The following is a 14,055-nucleotide window of genomic DNA, read 5'->3' on the forward strand; positions in this document are numbered from 1 at the left end:
AACAATTTGGACTCCGGCTCGCTGGTAGTTTTCTCTGCTAGAGATGTCTACTGCACCCATGCACACAGTATTTTCACTGCGCTTCTACAAAGGTTTGAAGATTCCTCCTCGGTGACAAAATGGAATTGCGTACTTATGCATTTGTGCAGTTTGCCTTTACAAAAGACAATGTACTTCACAGATTCGATATCACTTCCAGCCTACGTCGATACCTGTTTATAGTAAAGTGAAAAGTGCTGCATCTTTCTGTAGGAGAGCCGCGCAGGTGTTTCCAAAAAAGGTGAGCCTGAGTAGAAGACGCTTGTCGACATTTGGAATTAATAAGCTCTTTTTGTTATTTCGAGAGAATTGTAAAAAACAAAATGCTTTCTTTAAAGAGTCGAGAATGTCGTAACTAAATGTAACAACTGGACTAAATATTTCGCAGTTTTGTAAACCGGGACAGGGACATCTCCTTCTCACACATTCAGCAGCTGTGCCGCAGTTATGAAGGTAATTAAAATAAAGTTCAGCATGACAGAACTCATAGAAAACCCCAGGTTTGTGGAAGGAAAACGTTCTGTGAGATCCCATTATGAAAGTAGGACATGTGTGTTGGGGCCACAGTATTTTGCATGCTGAGATGTAAAACACCATACAGTACATGCTGAAGAGCCGCTGTATTAAACTCTCCTTGAAGAAGACAGTTGAGCTGAAGTTATGGAACTCGGAGACATGGATGATTCTTCTGGGTGGCATGGTGCTACATCACAGCTGTACATCACAGTGATTCTAGAATTGGGCACCTTCTACATGGAGTCTGTATGTTCCTCTGTGATCACATGGGTTTTCTCCTGGCAATTTGGTTCCTACCTTCCAAAGACACACTGATTGGTTAGCTGGTGTCTCAAAACTGGTCTCTGTGTTTGTATTGTCCTGCGATGTACTGGTGTGCTGTTTAGAGTGTAGTCCAGATTTGTGTCCTCTGTTTCCAAGGGTTCGTCACATCCTTTGCCAAGAAAAAGGCCCCCTGATGACTGATGGTTGATGACATTTCTCATTTCAGTTTCATCCCATAAGAACCCAAAGGAATATCCCACCTTCAAAGATTTCAAGAATGTCAGTTTCACCTTGTCAAATCTGCTTTCTTGGTGTGAAAGAATAAATCTCTGAAGAATATAAGACACCAAGTGAAGAATTTAAGAGAGGTTATAAATGAGAGGAGGCCAATAGGCCCTTTTGAAAAGAAGATGACAAAAAGATCACTTGGATAATATTTTTAAGTTTGGGATTGTGTTATATTTCAGCTGAACAAGACACGTAGCACACCTGAAAGAGGGCTGGTTCCCTCTGATGGGAGACGTTTGTGTATCGACACATCCTGCGGGGATAAAGCGTCACATCCTCTCAACCTTCAGCGGAGAAGGCAAAATGCAAAGTGTTTTGAAATGTTGTTTCTGCTCCAAGGTGGAAGGGCCGTAGGCGTGCCTACGCCATCCTCTCTTGCACATTGCTGTTTGCCCTGCAAAGTCACCTGGTGTGCGTTGTGGAAAAGTTGCATGCCCTGCACCAGCTGTTTGGCCTTCTATAGTTGCAGGCTTTCCAAATTCATCCAAGTGAGCTTGATATGTCATGGGCGGAGCAGTGGCACTGTGGCTAAGGATCTGCGCCTGTGGCTGGAAGGTTGCTGGTTCAAATCCTGTGGCTGGCAGAGGAATCCTACTCCATTGGGCCCCTGAGCAAGGCCCTTAACCCCAACTGCTCCAGGGGTGCTGTACAATGGCTGACCCTGCGCTCTGACCCCAAGCTTCTCTCCCTGTCTGTGTCTCATGGATAGCAAGCTGGGGTATGTGAAAAGATGAATTCCTAATGCAAGAAATTGTATATGGCTAATAAAGTGATCTTTTTTATGTCTGTAGCCCTTCTTGCACTTTGAATCGCACAGCCTGACCCCTAAAGCCTTTTCTCCCATGGCTGCAGGGGGCGCTCCTCTGAGGGCCCTGTCCGGAGGAGAGAGCAAAGGCGAGTGCAGATGGCTTGCAAACTGCTGAGCGACCCTTTTGTGCTGATCCAGGATGTAAGTAGACCCTCGGAGTAAAGATGTTTGAGAGTTCCTGCAGTTCTCCATCGTTGGAGCTGTGAAAATCTGGTGCACAAACTGGACAAAATGGGTCATGAACATTTGATGCATCAGATTGTATATCTTAGGAATGCTTTGGTGATGGATGCCAGTGGTCTTAATGGCCTGTAGTGAGTAAAACCCATTTCTGTGGAGAATAACCTGACCTGAGCGCTGTCTGGATAATGTATGTAGCACATGTCATGTGCATGGTCTTAATGTTGCTGTTTCTTGAATAGGCTAGCTGACTACAGAACCACCACACAGCTCTGTGAGTCATTTCCTTATATCAGAGTTTTTATGTAATTAACCTCTTAATCATGCAGGCTAACTGAAGCTTTGTAAGTAATTCTTCTGAACAAACAGTTGTATGCAGTCCCGTTTGTTCCTGAAACACTTAGTGAAGACTGCAGTTCCCCTCGATAAGGGAAACGTTCTCAAGCTGCAGTTCTCCAACATGATGTGTGAGAGTCTTTTCAAACTATCAAGGTATTTCATTTTAGAACCGCTCTCCTTCATCATTTTAGGAACCAATGACTGGTCTAGACTCCGGCACCTCATGGTGTCTCCTCTCCACCTTGAGGTGCTTGGCCAAGAAACAGGAAGACCATCTTGTGCTCTGTAAATCAGACATTCTCGGCTCCTTTGACAAACTGCTCATTTTGGCACATGGGCAGGCAAGTGAATTTTCATTGGGGTTAAAACTGAACGCAAGTGCCCTCCCGCTAACAAAAGAATGGCAAAGCTCCAGTACATTGAAATAAGGGCCGCATTATGAATGTAATGTTGCTGCATGAACTAATGTGCTAAACTGACTGCGAGCAGTGGTCAGAGGCAGTGGGCTGAATCCCAGTTGCAGGCTGAGACAAGGGAGCAGGCTGATGAAAGCAGAGATGTGGATGAGCAAAGAAAACAGTCAGAGAAACACAGTCCAAAGCCGTGGTCGAAAATGAAGTAGATTTACAAGTAGGGAAGACACAGGCAAGAGAGAGTTGAAGGAAGCCAAATTCATAGCACAGGAGGGAGTCCAAGGCCAGATCGAGACGGACCCGGCCAATACAGGCAAAGCCCAGGGGTGGGAAAGAGACCTAGTCAGCAGCACAAGTGTAGAACAAAGCTGTGAGAAACAAGCAAGCATGAGAAAACTGAATGCCGAGAGCAGAGATGAACCTCTAAGACTGAGCACAGAGATATGGTTGAGGCTAGTCTTGAATATCCTGTTGGTTAAAGGTAAGTGATGGATTAATTGCTTATAGGTAGTCAGTCTCCTTTCAGATCAAGTCGTCATGACAGCAGGCTGTTTGTCAGGCTTGACTGATTGTCGTGGGTATGACAGTCAAAGCTTGACAATTATATGGATTTAGTGCCTCAGAGGTATTGCTAATTATTTTATTGTGTAGCGGCGAGGCTTAATAATAAGACAGAATTAAGTGTTTCTGAGCTTTCCCAAATTAGGCCTCATTTCTCTGTTCATCTCTGTGGTGCAGCCACAGAGAAACCATTCATGCAAGGTGATTTAAGGTCCAAGGACAGCTCCCAAAGGGGGATGCACTTAGCTAAGCCTGGCTATCATGATCAATGGTCACCCATTGGCGCCTATCTGTCTAGGGAGTGCCAGTTGGACATCTGGACTGCATTACTAAGTGTCAGGACTAAGTGACTCATATCTCACCTTGATCAACCAATCAGGGACTGGTAGGGCCGAGTAACCCACGTGGGACTCTGATGCCCATGGAACTTTCAGCCAATCAATGAGCTGAAGTTCCTCCAGGTAAAAACAGGCAACACAGAGATTCAGATTCAGATTCAGATTCAGATTCAACAATTCTAAAGGGAATTCAAAGGAGAATCCCAAGGGCAGGACATTCTCGCAGCGCGCCTCCTTACCATCCTGAGACTCAGCCCGGACAACCACGGAACAGCCAGTGTGTCCGAGTGCCAGAACTTTCCTTTGTTCTAAGAGTCTAGAGTGGAGGTTGCCAGAGAGTAACCAGCAGCAGGCCTCGTGAACAGGTCGGAACTGTGGACAGCTGAATCACTATTCAGAACTAGCTCTTCATCATAAACGAACTGGTCCTCTTCCTGACTTGCTGGGACCCACAGTCATCTTTTCTCCTGTGCACAAACTTTGCTAGTTAATGCCAACAGTGAGCATCAGCAGCGCACCGTCGCAAGCCGCACAGCACAGCCTGGCACGGAGCCAGAGAGCGCGGATTGGACAGCAACAGCCTGCAACTGTTTCTTTGTGCCCGCAGGAGATCTGAATCCCCAGAGATTGGATGAGTATTCAACTTCAATGCATTACAGCTCGAGAATTCAATTGTTATCCCAACCAGTTGATATCAATTTAATTCCTAAGAGTTATGTACTTGTTTGAGTATCTAATGTAGAAGTTGTAACCAAGTTCACTTTACAAAACGGTCTTAATGAATGATATACTGAACGTATGTCCTCTTGATATGTGTAACACTTTGTAACTGATTGAATATATATCTTTTGTATTCTGATAACCCTCTCGATAAGATCTGTTAGGTTTATATGCATATTCTATGTATTAATAAATGTATCCTCGTGTATTAGTACCTGTGTGTGCGCGTTGTTTGAGTTATGTCGCATGGTTGGATTCTAAAGCCACCAAAAGAATCAACTTTGTGATTTACTGCTACAATTAATAATTGTCTCAGTAAATGCCCAAACCCTACAGAACTGGTGCCTTCAGAGAGCCACTTTTCTTACATTATTTGGCGTCCCTGAACCGGTTTTCTCTACAATTGTAATACTATTGAAGTGTTTTCATCTAACAAATTGGTATAATTTAAGCTAATTTGCTGAAATATAATAACAAAGCATGCTCTCATTTTAACTAAGACAGTGTAGTGAATGTAATATGTAGTAAATGAATTATTACTCTTTTCATCTTATTTAAAGACAGATTCCAATTCATTCTGCATGCACTGTGAAGGGTCTTCAGATATCTAGGAATTCATTTGATGTAGCTCATTAGTTCAGCTCAGGGTAATTGTAGATACAATTCACCTCATGTTGTTTTCAAACACTCAGGTCTGCTTAAGGGCTGCGTTGTGCCATAGTGGTTAACACTGCTGTCTCACAGCACTGTGATCTACTTTCCTCCCACAGTCCAAAGGCATGCTGGTAGGTTAATTGGCTTCTGTGAAAATTGGTCCTGGTGTGAGTGTGTGTGTATGCCTACCCTGCGATAGACTGGCGTCCCATCTAGGGTGTTTATATGACTTGCGCCCATGCTTGTAGGCTCTGGCTCCTCTGTGTCCCTGAATTGGAGGGAAACTGAAAGAGAAGAATGGAGAAGTTACAGAGACCAGCACTTTATAGTTGTCAATTTGTCCTAAATTTGGACATCAATGTTAAATACAGGGTCATTCAATTTCTTCCTGAGTGAGAGAGAGTCTGAACTCCTTACTTTTGTTTAAAGCTGTGTATTCTGGGCAGGTATCGAAGGTCACAGACTTCCTTGGAGACCTGGGAATGCAGTGTCCTCCAGAGAGTAACCCAGCAGACTTCATCTGTGAGTGAGGAAAAGCACTCATCTTTCCCTCCTTGTCCCTCTGTCTTGTACTTGTCCTTTCCATGACCTACCAGGGTTTTAAATAAACAGGGATGCATTCACTGCAATTCAACTGTTTAAATTCCACAGCAGTCAGACCTTGACATGTTGCGTAACTAGAATGCCAGGGCAGGTTCAGGGTTCTCTCCCAGAGCCCTGAGTGGCTTCAGACAGTACAAATCCAGTGGGAATGCGTCACTACACCTGTAACAACCTGTTTACTGTCCTAAACAGCCTACTACTACATGGATAGGAACAATGTCTCCTGTGTAAGGTATCATTATCTGTTTTCAGTGGATAAGATGGTGGAGTCCCCAGAGGCCATGCAAAGCATTGTGGGCTAGAGCAAGAGGCTCCGATAAGTGAAAAAGTATATGTCCATAGGTTTGACTTCATATCTCATTGTGATATCTAGTACTAAGGTTCCATAAGAGAAACTGCACTTCTAAATTGCAGTAGATAAAATGCTTTAGATTATTTTTAAATTCAGGGTAAAGAATTATGATTAATTTAGAGTTTTGTATGTTATCAACATTTTATTGTTTGATTGTATAGCATACAGTAGCTATCAAAGGTGTTCACCGCCCTTGGAATTCTTCACATTTAACTGTATTACCATATAGAATCACAAAGTATTTTTCTGGAATATCTTGCCATAGATCAACACAAAACACTCCATAATGTCAAAGTGAAAACACAATTCTACAGATCTTCCTACATTATAAATATAAAACAGAGAGTGGTTGCATAAGTATTCACCCCTTTACTATGACACACCTAAATAGGCTCTGGTGCAACCAAATGTCTTTGGAAGTCACATTGTTGAAAGAAATCTACCTGTGTGCAATTAGGGTGTTTCACATGAGTTCAGGATAAATATACCTATCTCTAGGAGGTCCCACAGCTGATCAGTACAGGTGCCAACAAAAATTACAAAGACAAAGGAACTTTCAAAGAAAATTTGGGATTGGGTTTTTGAAAAGCACCAGTCAGGGGAATGGTATAAGAAAGGCATTGCATAACCCCAGGAGAAGAGCAGGCGAAAGCCTGTGACAACTCTAAAGGAATTTAAGTCTTCCACAGCTGAGATGGGAGAAACTGTGTATATGACAATTGCTTGGGTGCTTCACAAATTTGGACAAATGTGGGAGACTATGAGACCTAGTGGAAGAAGATTCTATGGTCTGGTGAGACCAAAATTGACCTTTTTGGCCTTAATAGTAAGCATTATGTTTTGTGCCAGTGTAGCAGTGAACACCATCCCTGCTGTAAAGCTCGGTGTTGGCAGTATCATGGTATGGGGATGCTTCACGGCATCAGGGCCTGTAAGACTAGTGAATATAGAAGACAAACTGGATGCAGCAAATAACTGAGAAATTGCTGCAGTCTGCACAAGACATCAGACTTTGGAGAAGATTCATACAGTCATAGCCACACTGGAGTGGATTAAAAAGAAAAAAAAATGTTCTGGAGTGGCCCAGTCAAAGCCTGGACCTGACCTCAATCCAATCAAGAATCTGTGCCCAGAGTTGAAAATTGCTGTTCATCAAAATTTCTGATCCAACCTGAGGAAGATTGAGCAAGACTGGGCAAAGAATGTGCAGTGTCAAAATGTGCAAAGCTGGTAATAATAATAATTGCTTACACTTATATAGCGCTCTTCTGGACACTCAACTCAAAGCGCTTTACAGGTATTGGGGACTCCCCTCCACCACCACCAGTGTGCAGCCCCACCTGGATGATGCGACGGCAGCCATAGTGCGCCAGAACACTCACCACACATCAGCTATCAGTGGGGAGGAGAGCAGAGTGATGAAGCCAGTTCAGAGAGGGGGATTATTAGGAGGCCATGACTGGTAAAGGCCAGTGGGAAATTTGGCCAGGACGCCAGGGTAACACTCTTACTCTTTTCAAGAAATGAGTAGAAACGCATCTAAGAAGACTCATAGCTGTAATTTCTGCCAACCATGGCTCTACCAAATATTGACTCAATATGTATGTAGTCATTCATTTTCTGCTTTATATTTATAATAAATTTAGGAGGATCTGTAGAATTATGTTTTCATTTTGACATTATAAAGAATTTTTCGTCAATGGCAAAAACTCCCAGTTAAATATGATTCCATTTTGTAACACAAAATAGAAGAAGGTTGAAGGCGGGTGAATACTTTTGATAGTCACTGTAGATCTCTGTATCGTTTTAAATCTTTAGGATTTGAAGCAGGCTTAATTCTAAACATAGCACTTCTACAGTTAAAGACATGACATTTTTGCCAGCAAGTTACAACACCCCACCTTTCAGCTCTCTCTCTCTCCTTGAGATCTTGCCTCAAGATACCCTGTGAATCTTGACAGGAAAAATGGGATTTACTCGGACTACAAGGCAGGTGAGTGATCTTGTTTTTGTACCTTATTTTAGGAAAGTCCCCTCCTTGTTCAAAGCTCTAATGCAGTGGTTCTCAGTCCTGGTCTGTGGTACAGTAAGTCCTGTTCTGAAGCAGTGTGTCGGCTGTTTTTTTTTGATCCAGCAGAGTTCTTAATCCCAGGCAAATGTATTTGGATTCTGTAAGGCCTTTTTAAAATAAATGTGCTTTCTTTTCTTTAAAAAAACAAATTATGTTTGTAATTTGTATGAACCCTGTGCTTATTTGAGGGTTTTGGGACTGCTCTCATTTAGGTGTGCCTGTTGAAATATTAGACTTGAGCAGAAGGAAAAACTGACTCGCTGTGGGTGGGTCTGGTACATTTTTTACACCTTCTGTTCACTAATTGATCACTTATTCAAAGTATCATGAGTAATAAGGGGGCTGATTCTTAATGAGTAGGCAGGCACCTCATAGAGTTCTGTGGTTTTTTTAAACCACTACAGAGTGAAGAAAAATGTCTAAACCAGTCAGCAGAACAGTTACTGGCAACAATTAACAATAGTGATCAAGGGCCCAGTTAGAACATGATCCAGCAGACACAGGGGTCCTCCAGAGCCAGGAGTGCTGTAAAGGAACCTATGTTGACTGTCTTAGCTCCTCATTGCTCTGAAGAAACATCTTGCAGCCTGGGAGACCAAGTTCAGATCCATTCTTCACTTCTTCCCGACTGTGGCCCGAACTCCAAGGCCTTCTTTGAGCATGAAATGGCTGTAGTGGTGTGCCCTGTTTCTTTGGTGTCCCATGCTTTTGCCTTAAGGAAGCTGTAAGAAGAGGACTCCTAACAGCTTGGGTTGGCCTACGTCTTTCTGGCGGTGTGACAGTTCAAGCTGTATCTGACTGGGCTCCACGTAGCCAGGACCCTCATTTTGGCAGTGATCACCGGACTCATCTGGCACCAGCTTCAACAAGAGGAGGAGCAAGTGAAAGATCATAGTCAAGAGGTGGGCAGGAGGAGAGGAGTGAATGTGGGGAGCAGGGGATAGGGGTGTGTGAAATGGAGCAAAATGTTGTTCAACTTGAGCTTTTTTCTTGAGCTCAGTTTTAAATAGGGAAAAAATGATAAAATGCCAGAATACCAGAGAACGCACATTCAGATGTTCAGATTTCCACTTGGTGGATTGTTATGACTGGGCTGGCTAAATGATTCCGGCAGAGACAGATATTAAAGCTTATTTCTTAATGTGCCTGAATTGTGTGGTATGTCTGAATATTCACATGGGGGTTGGTGGGTGTGGTTTTCTCATTGCAAGTCAGTAGACTACTTGCATGAATATGCTGGTAGCCTCCATGCTTTGTATGTCTGTGTACTGTTTTTTGCTAAGTTTGGACAGTTTTTGTTTTGTTTCTATACAGCACAATAGAACACAGGGACCTTTCTGAACCTTATTTTTATGGTCCCCAGTGGCCTTCTGGAAGCTTCCACAGGGCACGTCAAGGTATGACTTTACGTTACATACAGTAGTTTGACAGGAGGGAGATGGGTTTGCTCTGTAGGGGTGGAACTCTGTTTAAAGTGCTGTGCATCATGTCTTTTTTGAAGTTTTACATCTTAAAGGAAGATTGCTCTTGGAATGCTGGGGCAAGGTGAACGATAATGAGAATTCTGAAAAAGTCCAAATGAGGTCACAAATGCGAGAGCTCCCAGAAACAGGTCATACAGTGTGTAACTTAAATCACAGATACAGACTGGGAATGAGTGGTGCAGGAAAGCCCAGGTCTCCAGTTTCTCATTTGAAGACAGGAGATTAAGGAAGCAAAGTTACTGACTCGGGTAAAATATCTGACACAGCCTGTCTTGTGTAAAAAAGTCAAAAGAGGGGAGACTCCCACAGAGATAAGAGGAAGGAAAGAGAAGAAAACTGTGGAGAGAGCAGCATGTCAAGGAGATAACTGCTCTGGAGAGCTTACCATGGTAAAAAAAAAGCTCTGGAGCCTTTAGTTGCATCTGTCCTTTACTTTTTACACTGCCTTGCCTTATTACAGTTTCACATTTCACTACAAACAACTTTGCTAATTCTGAGACTTAATGCTAATATTAGGGCAGAGCCAAGCACACTTAGTGTAACATGGCAGATAATATTTCTTTCATCATCTGTTGTGTTATATTAAAACTGTAAAAGCTTGCAAAGTTTTTGGAATGGATAGTGTAAAACATACATATAAGAGCCAAATGTGCAAAAACAGCAAACCTCTGCTTCACAAATTCACAAGAAAACTTTAAAAGACAGTCATGCAGACTTGCAGCAGGTGAATCGCTCCCTTCTTCAACAGGATAAGTAAAACATTTTTTTTCCATTCTCTTTTCATTTCAGGTGTTTATTCTGATGCTGTGCTGGTTCCTCACCCCTGTCTACTGCTCAGTGGGATCACGTGAGTATGACTCTAACACTGTTTCTTCATGTACTGAAGACCTGCAGAAAGGCTTCAGAATACAGTGTGTTCACATCAAACTGCCGAACAGTAAGAATTAATCATTCTGCTTTACTATGAGAGGTGCAGAACGCACAGATACAAGCACTCTAGTGTGTTTCATGAGTGGCAATCTCTCTTTTCATGTATTGAAAATGATTTTTTTCTGGTTTTAGTAGCATGGGGGCAGTGATCCATAAAAGGCATTTATTCATATTGCACAATAGGGAAAGACCGCAACCGCCACTCTGTGCAGCAAGTGGGAGCTGATTTCCAAAGTAAAATAGAGAAAAGTCCCTTATTTTATACACTTAGCTGATGCAGCACCTCAACTTGTTTACTTCATTATGGTTGGTTAGTAATACAAAGACAGGCAAGACAGTAATTTTCCAGTCCTTAGAGGTCTTAGCCTTGAAGGACAGAGAAGACGGCTACGTGCAGTTTTGTATCTGCCTTTTTTGCTGGGGCAGAGATAAACATATTCTTAGAACATCCCGTGCCCTTGACTCGCTGGGTACGATCACACTTTGCTCAAAGAATCCGGCTGCTTTTACAACACAGCTCTGCCCGTAAACTACATTTTTAGGATAAAACACTTTTCTTCAGTAACTTTCCATTACAGTACCACCCCCCGGCCTACTTCCTGGCCAAGGTGCTGATGGAGCTGGCCTTCATCCTGCCTCGCCTGGTGGGCCACCTCTCCATCGCCTTCTGGAGGAGCAGACTGGGAGTGCCGCTGCTCTTCTGGGTGTCAGTGCCCTATCCTGCTTCGCTGCTCAGGTACAGCTCTGAACTGTCGCTTTGCTTTGTTCACCTACCGAACATAAAGCAGCACGTACCTTCAGAAGAGTTCTGGGAAATATCTGCAGTTAAAAGGTCAAATGAAACAAAGGGTGTGTTATTGATATCAACCCCTGTGCCAAGTTTCTGAACCCCTCCTTAGGCGGTGCTGCTTTAAATGGATTCAACTGGACAAAAATGCCCATTTTGCGAGTGTCTGATGTTATTCCCACCTATGCCTGTTCATTAGCAATTGGCCAACTAGTAAGAGCTGGTTCTTCATAAATAATGGCAAGTTGAGGAGAGGCTGAGTAATATTCTGTGTGCTGAAGTAGGGTACTTTTGATACTCAGGACTAATCGAAGATCAAAGTTAATTGATCGGTGTGCTTTTTTCAACTTCTATTTAAGTCCTCAATTAGAACTAGAGCACTAGAGGTGTGGAATGAAAACCAGCAGACTGCTCCTCCAGGTACATGGTCAGGAACCACTGGTGTGCCGCAGTCTGGATGTGGTCGGTCTTGGAAATTGTTTCACAAATAAAGACATCACAGTGCCAGAGTTTAAATATAATTATGGAAATGACAATTGTTTAACATGTTTAACGCTTGTTTGATTGAATCTGGTCTTTGCGTAAACAAGCATAATGGCTTGTATTTATCAATTCAATGTTTGAGATGCACGCAGTATGAAGTAGAAGAAAATAAGACTGAAGAATGAGGTGTAGGAAGCACAGTGGCACAGTGGTTAGCATTGCTACCTCACAGCGCTGGGGCTCTGGGTTAATTTCCTGAGGTGCTGTCTGCATGGACTTTGCATGTTCTCTCTGTGTTTACATGGGTTTCTTCCTGCTGTCTTCCCTACTGTTCTCCCACAGTTCATATTGGTGGAAAAACATACTGGCTGAAAAAGTCAGTACAAAATGAACATCAATACATAATACAGCATAACTAGAGTTATCGGCCAGCCCCATAATTGTGGAGTGTCTGTGTTTGTATGCGCTCTGTGACAGATTGCTGTCATGTCCTGGTTGTGTCCTTCCTTGCACCTGTTGCTTGCTGGGATAGGTACTGGCTCCCCCATGACCCTGAACTTGATAAAGTGGTCAGAAATGGATGTATGGTTGGAATTAAATGTATTAAAAGTGCAATTAAGGGGGTAATTAAAATCAGGTGGTTAAATAATTTGGTAACCACTAAACAAGGACTGAATTTGGGTGATTAAAAGAGATTTCACAAGACCTCAGATAAAAAAAAAGAGTTGATGCTGATTACTCAAGAGGGTTACAAAATCATTTCTAAACATCTTGGGCTCCATCCACTGTCATACAGTGAACCAATGGAAAATATTCAAGAGCACAGTGACTCTACCCAGGATCATTCATCCTGAAAAGAATCACATCTATTCATTTGATTTCAGCAGCACTAGCAACCAACCACAAATCCTGTCACTACTGTGTCAAAAATAAAGTTTATATTTAAATATTTGTTTTTAGAATGAGGTGAGAGTTGTATGACTTTATAACAACCCAATGTACACTGCAAACTCATATAGACCATGTGACTTATTTCTCACTAGTGACAGATGGAAAGCACATTGAATTACCCTAATTGCATAACTACAAAAACTTGAGTCATTGTTTCCACAAATCGGACCTGGCAATCTAATAGGCTGTGGTCACAGATGAGGAAATTAAAAATGGAAAAATAAGTAGAATGAGGTCATTTTTAGACACTGAAGTTTGAACTTCCCCTCAGTCCGCAAGCCTCCTAATTAGCATACTTTTCCTGACACCAGACTGGATTGGCTCCATCACCTCCATTTTTACAATCCTTTCCATCCTGATGATTGGGGACTTTGCCAAGATTCCTGATCACCTGTCTTGGATGTAGTACCTGTTCATGGTAAAGGTCACTCTCCAGCCTTCTCTGCAGCTCAAGTTTGCTGAAGACTGCACTTTCGGGCAAGCTCCACAAGGTTCCGTACCCTCAACTTTTATCGCCCTACTCCCCACCTCGCAACCTCCGCTCTTCAAATTCTGCCCTCCTTACTGTCCCCCAAGCCCGTCTACATTGTATGGGCGACAGGGCCTTCTCCTGCTATGCCCCCAAGCTCTGGAACTCCTTGCCCAAGGATATTAGAGTCACCTTCTCTAAACTCCTTCAAATCCAGACTCAAAACCCTCCTTTTCAGAAAAGCCTTTACTTAACTGGTTCCATTCTTCACCCCTCTGCTCTTCTTAATACCATCTTCCACGGTCTCCTCTATTGTTATTGTTGTATTGTTGTAATTATAATTGTGTCCTGTCTTGTGAAATTTTCTTATTTATTGTTGTAGTCTTCTTATTTATTGTTATTGTCATCCTGTAAAGCGCTTTGAGAAGCCACCTTTAAAGGCGCTATATAAAATAAAGTTTTTTATTATTATTATTATTATTATTAAAGTTGCATCTAAGTTTGAAAAAGAATGTCAGTGCAAAATGAAAATCAAAACCTTAACCCACTGCAGCAAGACACAACTACAGCCCAGCACAGATAGTGTTATTGGCTACCCCCATAAGTGTGGAATGCTTTAAAGCATTTCAGAAACTTGTCTTGTTACTAGAGTCATTGTATATTTGGGAACATATAAATAGTTCATTACATTTGTCTTTGACAAAGAAGATTATTCAGACCTTCCTCATCACTCAGACCATGTGAACTGATGCTCAGTTTTATTTATTTGATTAAAGAAGAGTCTGCAAAAATCAGTCCATTTTCA

At 42.5% G+C, this 14,055-nt stretch overlaps 1 long non-coding RNA gene across 3 annotated transcripts; it reads left to right on the plus strand.

Moving 5' to 3' along the window:
- The first annotated feature begins 59 nt into the window (after positions 1-59).
- LOC107076800 (uncharacterized) lies at positions 60-13,707 on the plus strand. 3 transcript variants are annotated; one of them, XR_001477935.2, is made up of 7 exons: positions 60-280; positions 1,960-2,056; positions 5,567-5,642; positions 8,003-9,048; positions 9,461-9,543; positions 10,420-11,296; positions 13,093-13,707. It is a non-coding gene; the product is annotated as an uncharacterized lncRNA (long non-coding RNA). The 3 variants fall into 3 exon arrangements; XR_001477936.2 differs by having other exon boundaries at positions 10,420-10,477; positions 11,139-13,707; XR_001477934.2 differs by having other exon boundaries at positions 10,420-13,707.
- Positions 13,708-14,055: the final 348 nt, after the last annotated feature.

This window comes from Lepisosteus oculatus, chromosome 5 (genome assembly GCF_040954835.1).
Source record: "Lepisosteus oculatus isolate fLepOcu1 chromosome 5, fLepOcu1.hap2, whole genome shotgun sequence".
Classification (NCBI taxonomy): domain Eukaryota; kingdom Metazoa; phylum Chordata; class Actinopteri; order Semionotiformes; family Lepisosteidae; genus Lepisosteus; species Lepisosteus oculatus.